The sequence below is a fragment of the Ixodes scapularis genome, unplaced genomic scaffold, assembly GCF_016920785.2.
Source record: "Ixodes scapularis isolate PalLabHiFi unplaced genomic scaffold, ASM1692078v2 ptg001953l_1___fragment_1__unscaffolded, whole genome shotgun sequence".
NCBI classification, from domain to species: Eukaryota; Metazoa; Arthropoda; class Arachnida; order Ixodida; family Ixodidae; genus Ixodes; species Ixodes scapularis.
In genome coordinates this window covers 522501-533189 of record NW_024610218.1, presented here as the reverse complement: position 1 = coordinate 533189, position 10689 = coordinate 522501, and the positions used below count along the sequence as shown (strand labels likewise).

The window sequence follows — 10689 nt, the reverse complement described above, 5'->3', positions numbered from 1 at the left end:
CGTGCAGTGCTGTGCGTGCGCCAAAGCCTCTGGATAAAAGAAAAAAAAAATATATATATATATATAAATACACATTTTTTTTTCTAATTTTTTTTTAAATTAATTTTACATGTGGTAAGTATGCATGACTTATACCATCCTTTGTATTGATTTATTTGGGTCGTGTCTTTTTTTTCCACATTATTAGCCTTCTTGTTCTCCTCCTCCTCCTCCTGCTTATCATTATTGTAGAAATGTTTTCCTTTTTCTTTTTTTCCTCTTTCTTTCTAAGCTTTTAGTTTCCACCAGAGTGTCGAACCGAATTTTTTATTGGTTTGCTTCGATTTGCGGGAGCACAAAAGTAATGTAGGACATTAAAATAGCACAACAAATAGAAGAACAAGAGGTATACAGGACAGGCGCTGATGTTGAACTAGTTTCATTCAGGAAAAGTGAACATGTATATACACACGACAGGCAAAGCAGCACATATTCTTAAGGGCAGAAGATATTTGAGCTGGGATGCTGGTGTCTCCCAGCACGATCAAACCATCCGGGGCTATTGCCGCCTTCCCGGCTGCCCTCGGCACTTATCGTGAATAAAAGCTATATATGTATGTTTACTTTTCCTGGATAAAACTAGTTGAAAGTGAGTGCCTGTCCTGTATACTCCTTGTCCTCGTCTTTCTTGCGCTATTTTATATATTTTACTAAGATGAACCAACAGCGTACCGTATTAAAAATAAAAAGAAGCTAAAGTGATATTATATTTACCTGGTGCTTCTTTTCGCAATAGGCACTATTTCAAGAGTGCAAACGGGTATCTTTCCATTCATTTGTAGGGTTCGCTTATTTTCAGGTGCCGAGAAATAAATTGCTTTATTTAAATTTGATGGAGCAGTAAATGACAAGCTACATACATATCTGTCTTTCCTTGTTTTTTTTTTTTTGTTATATTTTAGCCTGAATTTAAAAGTTATCAGTCTGTTGGGTCGCCTAAAATACAGGTGATTGGCATTTGAGGTTTTTTTCTTTACAAGATAATGGTTGATTCAATTTAGCAAGTAAGCATCAATTGTGCTACTTTTTTTTCCCTTCATCTTAAATAGAGCTAAGCAATCAACTCGACATGACGGCTACTTAATTTGTCGCTTTCTTACCGCCTGTTTTCCGAAACTGTGTGCTTTCTTTTCGTCGTCATCGACTTTGGGCTGCCGCTCCAAGTCCATAGAGCCTTTTTTTTTTTCAGCTATCCCTGCCGTACACCCTTGTACTTCTATTCATCGTCAGACTAATAGACAGTTATATTTTCTTCCGTACAGTTCCAAGTTGGCGGGTCAGTTTCGGTTCGGCTGAAACTAACTCCTCGGTTCCGGTTTTTCGTTCGCTTCGGTTTTCGGTTCGACACTCTGGTCTTCACCGTGCATGGCACCCCCCCCCCCTTCCTTCCTTCCTTCCTTCCCTCCCTCCCTCCCTCCCTCCCTCCCTCTCTCCCCTCTTCTCCTCCCTGCAAGAAAACAAACTGTCGTTTCGAAATGTTTTCTTACTTGAACTGTGAAGGTTTTCAAGTGCATTTCCTTTCCTCCTTTATTGAGCGCACAATTCTAGAGTGGAACTTCCCTTCTGACATTGCAATAAAGTTTCCTGCACAAGGAAGAAAAACCTGCCATTTGACCTCCCTTGTGTGTGCAAAGTGTCAATGTTCCTATATTATGCTTGAACATGGTCTTTTTGTCTTCCTATTTGTCGCAGAAATCATGTATGTGTATGTATGTATATATATATATATATATATATATATATATCGCACTTTATGGATTAATCTTGCACGACCTGTGAAAACCACGTATCTCTGGCTTTCCTCACGTTCGATTTTCGAGCAATTTCTGAAGCTAGCTTGGGGAGATTGATTTCGCTCGCACACAATTCGAGGCGCGAGGACGGGCATGTACGAACGCCTACGTAGTCGGGACGGTAAACAAAACTTACACAAATTAAAATCCTGCGCAGATAATAAAAGAAAGAGCAACAAAAAAGTATGGGCGTCTTTCTTTACTAATTTCTTTTTTTTTTTTTTTTAGGATTGTAAGCGGACGGGCTTCTTAAACGATACCAAAAAGCGAGACACAATTTGACAAACGGGTCACGTCACAAGAAAGAAAATCCCACATCCTCAAGCGTGTAAAATATGCACGCAATATCTACAGTACTGGAATTGGAAGCGCTGCCAATCTCGCGTGCACTAGCCCAAATCGCGTTGCTCCCGCTCACGTCAAAGCGACACAGACCTCGTCGGAAAGGTACGCTTTCTGACGCGGTCAACCGGTAAAAACACTATATATTGTAAAATTCTGTACTTTGGACGTGATTAATTCAGACTGCTTTGCGGCTAACTAAGCGCGCGTTCCTTCCCAATGAAACGAAAGAGCGAGATTAGAAATAGAGGAAATAATTCCCGTGAAAAAAAAGAAATTCGTCTCTTATTGAGCTTGGCAGTAAAGCACGCGACATCTCCAGTATTCCGTTTGAAAGCGTTGTCCATGGCAAGTGCAGTAGTGTACAGCGTTCGGCTCTCGCCCAGTTGAAAGCGCCAGAAAGCCCGTGTCGCCTCGCGACACGGGTAACCGCTAGAAAACACGCACATTTTAAAGTCGCGTGATTTGCACTTGATTCCTCGGAAGTACTTTGTGGGAGACGAAGCGGGCGTTCCATGCCAAGGACACGGAAGAGAGAGATTAGAAATAGAGCGAACAATTCGCGTGAAAAGAATAATATTTGTCTCCTATCAAACTTGCCAGAAAAGTAAGCGAGATTTCCAGTATTCCGTTTGAAAGCGCTGCCCGTCGCAAGTGCAGTAGTGTACAGTGTTGGGCTCTCGCCCAGTTGAAAGCGCCAGAAAGCCCGTGTCGCCTCGCGACACGGGTAACCGCTAGAAAACACGCACATTTTAAAGTCGCGTGATTTGCACTTGATTCCTCGGAAGTACTTTGTGGGAGACGAAGCGGGCGTTGCATGCCAAGGACACGGAAGAGAGAGATTAGAAATAGAGCGAACAATTCGCGTGAAAAGAATTATATTTGTCTCCTATCAAACTTGCCAGAAAAGTAAGCGAGATTTCCAGTATTCCGTTTGAAAGCGCTGCCCGTCGCAAGTGCAGTAGTGTACAGTGTTCGGCTCTCGCCCAGTTGAAAGCGCCAGAAAGCCCGTGTCGCAAAGCGACACGGGTAACCGCTAGAAAACACGCATCTTTTTCTTTTGTTAATCCCGTGCTTCTCACTTCGTTCCTTGAGAGGACTTTGTCGGAAACTAAGTGGCGGGGCCTTCCAAACGAAACCAATGGTAGAAACAATGAAGTGAGCAAAGAAGAGTAGTGTAAAGAAAGAAAATTGCCTATTATGAAGCCTGCCGTAAACACGCGCGATACCGCGAGCATTCGGATTAAAAGCAGTGACAATCTCACTTACTATAGCGCTCATTGTTCGGCTCTGACACAATTCAAAACGCATGAAACGCCCCGTGTAAATATTGGTTTACTTTGTAATAACAAAGTCGATAAACTTTCTGTTGACCATGTTAACATGAACTGAAAGTCGAAAAGAAGTAATCAGAGTCAAGCAGGGGTCAGCACGTTTTTAATAAAAAGCGAGAAATAATTTTTTTATAGGGGTAGGATGTATGTACGTATGTATGTATATATAGAGGCAGACAGGAAAAAAAGAACATTTATATATATATATATACACACAAACATACATACATACATATATATATATATATATAAGGAGAGAGAGAGGGGAAAAGATAAGAAAGAAAGAAGGACAAAAAAATGATACTGAATAACGAGGAGCCACATAAGTGAGAGACAGTAAGTCAGTAAGTCAGTCAGTCAGTCACCGAAACTGATAACCACAAACTATGTACAGAATGCTCTTGAAGGATCTTCTTTATACTTATCGGTGCTATTATGTGGAGGTGGGGTCTGTCGAGCGTTCGATTGGTGCGAGCGGCGTCTGACGACGTCGCCGACGCCTTTCGTCGCCGTCTCGGCCGCTGCCTCCGCCGCATGGTCGTTACAGCAAGGTACCTGCGATCTCTGGCGTCTGCCGTTGGGGTCGGTTCTCGGGTGCACCTGTGTCTTGAAAACGAATGCGAGAGGAGGGTGTTTCGGAGCGTCCGCGCTAACCGAACGGTGTGAAATGACGAGTGCGTTCTGACCGAAGGCCGGGGTGCGTCCTCGTGTCCTCACGGGACCTGAAAGCTCGGCAACGCTGCGAAGGCGTCGTCAATGATTTTTTTGGCGTACGACTTTCTGTTGCTACGACGAGAAAGAAATTTATGCGCTTCTTGCCGCGTCGGTACCGACCTCGGTCGGGGATATTCCGGCTGCGCGCTCGAACGTGCTTCATTTCTTCTTGGATTTGGAAGTAATTCCTAAGCGTTGTGTGTGTTTGCGGTTCGTAAGGGGCGCCTGACGGTGGCCCCGCGTCCGCGCGTTGGTAGGGTTTTGGGCGACCCACCACGAAAAGATTACCTGGTTGATCCTGCCAGTAGTCATATGCTTGTCTCAAAGATTAAGCCATGCATGTCTAAGTACATGCCGAAACAAGGCGAAACCGCGAATGGCTCATTAAATCAGTTATGGTTCCTTAGATCGTTTCTTCCTACTTGGATAACTGTGGCAATTCTAGAGCTAATACATGCAGTGAGCCCGAAGCCCCTCGGGGCGACGGGTGCTTTTATTAGACCAAGATCAATCGGGCTTCGGTCCGTTTTGTATGGTGACTCTGGATAACTTTGTGCTGATCGCACGGCCACGAGCCGGCGACGTTTCTTTCAAGTGTCTGCCTTATCAACTGTCGATGGTAGGTTATGCGCCTACCATGGTGGTTACGGGTAACGGAGAATCAGGGTTCGATTCCGGAGAGGGAGCCTGAGAAACGGCTACCACATCCAAGGAAGGCAGCAGGCGCGCAAATTACCCACTCCCGGCACGGGGAGGTAGTGACGAAAAATAACAATACGGGACTCTTTTGAGGCCCCGTAATTGAAATGAGTACACTCTAAATCCTTTAACGAGGATCCATTGGAGGGCAAGTCTGGTGCCAGCAGCCGCGGTAATTCCAGCTCCAATAGCGTATACTAAAGTTGCTGCGGTTAAAAAGCTCGTAGTTGGATCTCAGTTACAGGCGCGAAGTGCGTGGACACCACGTTACGGCCCGTGCTGAACATCATGCCTGTCGTGGCTTGGTTCCCTTCATCAGGTGCCTTGCTTTGGCCGGCGCGTTTACTTTGAAAAAATTAGAGTGCTCAACGCAGGCGATTCGCCTGAATAACAGTGCATGGAATAATAGAACAAGATCCTGTTTCTGTTCTGTTGGTTTTTGGAATACAGGATAATGATTAAGAGGGACAGACGGGGGCATTCGTATTGCGGCGCTTGAGGTGAAATTCTTGGACCGTCGCAAGACGAACTACTGCGAAAGCATTTGCCAAGAATGTTTTCATTGATCAAGAACGAAAGTTAGAGGTTCGAAGGCGATCAGATACCGCCCTAGTTCTAACCATAAACGATGCCAACCAGCGATCCGCCTGAGTTACTCAAATGACTCGGCGGGCAGCTTCCGGGAAACCAAAGTATTTGGGTTCCGGGGGAAGTATGGTTGCAAAGCTGAAACTTAAAGGAATTGACGGAAGGGCACCACCAGGAGTGGAGCCTGCGGCTTAATTTGACTCAACACGGGAAAACTTACCCGGCCCGGACACTGGGAGGATTGACAGATTGAGAGCTCTTTCTTGATTCGGTGGATGGTGGTGCATGGCCGTTCTTAGTTGGTGGAGCGATTTGTCTGGTTAATTCCGATAACGAACGAGACTCTAGCCTATTAAATAGTTGCGTGGTTCTCTGCACCTTGCACCCTTCTTAGAGGGACAAGCGGCTCCTAGCCGCACGAAACAGAGCAATAACAGGTCTGTGATGCCCTTAGATGTCCGGGGCCGCACGCGCGCTACACTGAAGAAAGCAGCGTGTTTTTATCCCTGTCTGTAAAGACTGGGTAACCCGTGGAACCTCCTTCGTGATTGGGATAGGGGCTTGCAATTGTTCCCCTTGAACGAGGAATTCCCAGTAAGCGCGAGTCATAAGCTCGCGTTGATTACGTCCCTGCCCTTTGTACACACCGCCCGTCGCTACTACCGATTGAATGATTTAGTGAGGTCTTCGGACCGATACCCGGAGCGGCCTTTCGGTTGCGCCGGTGTGTTGGAAAGATGACCAAACTTGATCATTTAGAGGAAGTAAAAGTCGTAACAAGGTTTCCGTAGGTGAACCTGCGGAAGGATCATTACCGGATGTTATTTGGCATCGTTTTGTCTTCTTCTTCTTGTACGGGGAATGGACTCGATGTGCGAATTTATCTGGCGCCGATCCCGACCAAGCTTGGATGCCGTCGGGACGGCACAAAAAAAACAACTGTGGTTCGGATGTGCCTTTTTCTTTGGGTGGCCTCCGTTCCTTTCGATGATGCACCCAGCGGGATCCCTCTGCTGCCTCGATTGAGAGGAGATTCCAAGTGCACCGGGACAATCCGCGGGTTACAAAAGGCGCATCGCCCCCTTTTTCGTTTCTTCTCGAGGATCGCCCTTTTGTTTTGATTAACGAAGAGGCGTTTGAGAAGAAGCTTTTTTTTTGCGCTTTCGAGATGGCATGGGATGTGCCGGGCGCGAAAAAAAAACAACAGCTTGTGTTTTGTCGTACTGATTGAAAAATCCAAAAACATTGACACGACTCTAAGCGGTGGATCACTCGGTTCTCGGGTCGATGAAGAACGCAGCCAGCTGCGAGACTTGGTGTGAATTGCAAGACACACTGAGCACTTACTCTTTGAACGCACATTGCGGCCTCGGGCCTTCCCGTGGCTTCGTCTGTGTGAGGGTCGGATCATATATCAAGAGAGGAGAATTTGTTTTCTACCTCGTTTTGACTGTGTCGGATCGTGGGCAGCACGCAGTTTTATGCTTTCTTGCGTTGCGTTTTCTTTGAGCAAATGCACGAGTGGTGCGATTGCACGCGTGCGCTTAACCAGTCCTCCTCCTCCTACGAGTTTTTATCGAACACTGCATGGGAAAACGAAACTCGATGGATACCGTTTGTGGAAAATCCCGTACCAAAAAAATCTTTCGCACGTTGAACGGCGCTGTGACGTCGGTGCGTTAGAAACGGAGATTTGAAACGGTTTCTTTTCGATCGATTCTGTTTTCTTTGGCGTGGATGTTGTTCGAGTGGAAAAACCGTGGGACGGAGTTGGCGTTGGCGCGTTGAAACGCGGCGTCGGCAATTGTAAATCTCGTGGCGTTGATTTGCACAAAAAAAAGAAAAACGCTTCTGGGAGGAAAGTTTTTTGCGTCGTAGCCTTCCGTCAGTCTAAGACCTTCGCGTCCCCGATGAATACTGGAGCCATCCAGTAGGGGAATGCCGTTGGATTGCGCGCTTTCTTTTTTGTCGAATCGAAAGCGATGCAAAGCGTGTGTACAACAACTGTTAGTTCGCCATCCTTTTGTGTTTTTGACATGTGGTAAGGAGGCGAAGTTTTTGTTGGAAAGCACACAAAATGAATTGTCGACCTCACATCAGGCGAGACAACCCGCTGAATTTAAGCATATCACTAAGCGGAGGAAAAGAAACCAACAGGGATTCCCTTAGTAGCGGCGAGCGAAACGGGACCTAGCCCAGCACCGAATCCCTCGTCCTTGCCGGCGATCGGGAAATGTGGTGTATGGGAGGTAACGTTCCCGAGAGTTTTGCGGTGGTGCAAGTCCCCCTGACAGGGGCTTGACCCAGAGTGGGTGCCAGGCCCGTCTCCGCCACTGCTCTCTCGGGATGGAACCTCCCGTGAGTCGGGTTGCTTGAGAGTGCAGCCCTAATTGGGTGGTAAACTCCATCTAAGGCTAAATACGTCCGAGAGACCGATAGTTCACAAGTACCGTGAGGGAAAGTTGAAAAGAACTTTGAAGAGAGAGTTCAAGAGTACGTGAAACCGCTTAGAGTAAAACGGGTGGGCCCTCGAAGCTCGAGGGCGGTGGGATTCAGTTTCGCAGTGACGTGGAGCGGTGTCAGCGTCTTGGTTTACGGGCTCTCCTTGTCGGGGGGGCCCGTTCCGGCTGCCCGCGCGGTGCCGCGCACTCCGGAACGCATTTTCCACCGTCGGTAGGACGCCGCGACGGGCACGGGTAACCCTTTCAAGAACGACTTTGAGTCCGGCCGCTGGAGGTGACCGGCGACGGCCCTTGTTTGGCTGTCGTGGGAGTTATACCTGGCCGGTAATCGAGTACGTCACCCTGCCCAGGCCTCATGGGCTACTCCCTTCGGGGAGGCCCGAAACGATGCCCTCCGGAATGCGGAGCGGGAAACCCGGCTGGGTCAACGGGTCGCCTGCCTTACGCCAGGTATTCGCCTGACGTTCGGTGTTTGGGGCTCGGAACCGGCGAGGCGGGTTCTTTCCGCGGAGGGTCGTCATGGTTGGCGGCGAGTAGGTCGGTAATACACCCGACCCGTCTTGAAACACGGACCAAGGAGTCTAACATGTGCGCGAGTCAATGGGTCCCTCAAAACCCAGAGGCGCAATGAAACGTGAAGGCGCGGCCTCGTGCCGTGCCGAGTTGCGATCCCGGGCCGCCCAGGGGTCCGATGAAGGGAGCAGCAACGGCCCGCCCCACACGCTCACGTCGTGGGGGCGGCGCTAGAGCGCACACGTTGGCACCCGAAAGATGGTGAACTATGCCCGGGCAGGACGAGGCCAGAGGAAACTCTGGTGGAGGTCCGAAGCGCTTCTGACGTGCAAATCGATCGTCCGACCCAGGTATAGGGGCGAAAGACTAATCGAACCATCTAGTAGCTGGTTCCCTCCCAAGTTTCCCTCAGGATAGCTGGCGCTTGTTGCCGAGACCAGTCACACCTGGTAAAGCGAATGATTAGAGGCATTGGGGTCGAAACGACCTCAACCTATTCTCAAACTTTCAATGGGTGTGTCGGAGGCCTTCTGGTCTGAGGCCTCCGGAAGCGATGAGAGTGCCAAGTGGGCCACTTTTGGTAAGCAGAACTGGCGCTGTGGGATGAACCAAACGCCGGGGTAAGGCGCCCGATGCGGGACGCTCATGAGATCCCATGAAGGGTGTTGGTTGCTTAAGACAGCAGGACGGTGGCCATGGAAGTCGGAACCCGCTAAGGAGTGTGTAACAACTCACCTGCCGAAGCAACTAGCCCCGAAAATGGATGGCGCTCTAGTGTCGAGCCTATCCCCGGCCGCTGCCGGCAGATGCACGCAAACAAGGGGGTGCTAAGCTGCAGCGAGTAGGAGGGCCGCTGCGGTGAGCGTTGAAGGTGTCGGGCGTAAGCCCGCCTGGAGCCGCCGCTGGTGCAGATCTTGGTGGTAGTAGCAAATACTCAAGTGAGAACCTTGAGGACTGAAGTGGAGAAGGGTTCCATGTGAACAGCAGTTGAACATGGGTCAGTCGGTCCTAAGGGAAAGGAGAAGTTCTTTCCGAAGCGGGAGCACTTTTTTGCAGTGGAGAGAGCCCCGCAGTGACCGAAAGGGAATCGGGTTAATAATCCCGAACCCGGACACGGAGATTGGTCCTTCGGGGCCCAGTGCGGTAACGCAAACCAGCTTGGAGACGCCGATGCGAGCCCCGGGAAGAGTTTTCTTTTCTCTGTAAGGAGATCGAGTCCCTGGAATGGGTTCGCCCCGAGATAGGGATGGTGGCTCCGTAGAGCAGTGCGGTTCTTGCGCTGTCCGGTGCGCTCGCGTCGGCCCTTGAAAATCCGAGTGAGGGAGTGTGATTTTCGTGCCGGACCGTACCCACATCCGCAGCAGGTCTCCAAGGTGAACAGCCTCTAGTCGATGGACCAATGTAGGTAAGGGAAGTCGGCAAAACGGATCCGTAACCTTGGGATAAGGATTGGCTCTGAGGACTGAGCCGGTCGGGCTGGGGACCTGAAGCAGGAACGGCACTGCACCGGGACTGGGCGGGGCTCGCCGTTGACGCGGCGCGGCCAAGCCCGGACCAGCGTCGGGACCTTCCTGTGGAAAGCCTCAGCTGCGCGGCGTCCGAGGGCTTCGTGCCCAAAGTGCTATGCTTCGGCCGGCAAAAAACAGTCAACTCAGAACTGGCACGGACCGGGGGAATCCGACTGTCTAATTAAAACAAAGCATTGCGATGGCCGCTGGTCGGTGTTGACGCAATGTGATTTCTGCCCAGTGCTCTGAATGTCAACGTGAAGAGATTCATCAAAGCGCGGGTAAACGGCGGGAGTAACTATGACTCTCTTGTCCTCCGGAATGCGGAGGACAAGAGAGCATCACGGTACCGTTCCGGACCAGGATTTCCAGGTTGTTATAATGGAATTGGCGGCGGATCTAGCGCTTGATGTCTACGGGGGTGAGGTACTCAAGTCAATTGCCATGAGAGCATGTGCAGGTGAAGAAGTTAAAGAGGATCTCGAAGAATACCTTAGGGTGTACTTCGTGCGCGAAGGGAAGGAGGCGCCTATAACAAGGAAAAACAGGGCCCCACAAAGACCCAAACGAGGAAAACGGAAGCAGAGGCGGTCTGAGTATGCAAGAGTTCAAGCTCTATACCAGAAAAGCCGGCACCGTTGTGCGGAGGAAATCCTCGATGGTACGCAAGTGAATAAAGTCACAGACCATCAAAACT

The 10689-nt window shown here is 49.5% G+C and overlaps 2 non-coding genes and 1 pseudogene across 2 annotated transcripts; all 3 read left to right on the top strand.

The window, feature by feature from the left end:
- The first annotated feature begins 4507 nt into the window (after positions 1 to 4507).
- LOC121834631 lies at positions 4508 to 6323 on the top strand. The gene has a single exon (XR_006077292.1). It is a non-coding gene; the product is annotated as a small subunit ribosomal RNA (ribosomal RNA).
- A 438-nt stretch (positions 6324 to 6761) lies between these two features.
- LOC121834632 lies at positions 6762 to 6914 on the top strand. The gene has a single exon (XR_006077293.1). It is a non-coding gene; the product is annotated as a 5.8S ribosomal RNA (ribosomal RNA).
- A 681-nt stretch (positions 6915 to 7595) lies between these two features.
- LOC120838494 overlaps positions 7596 to 10689 on the top strand; it is a 6929-nt pseudogene continuing 3835 nt past the window's right edge.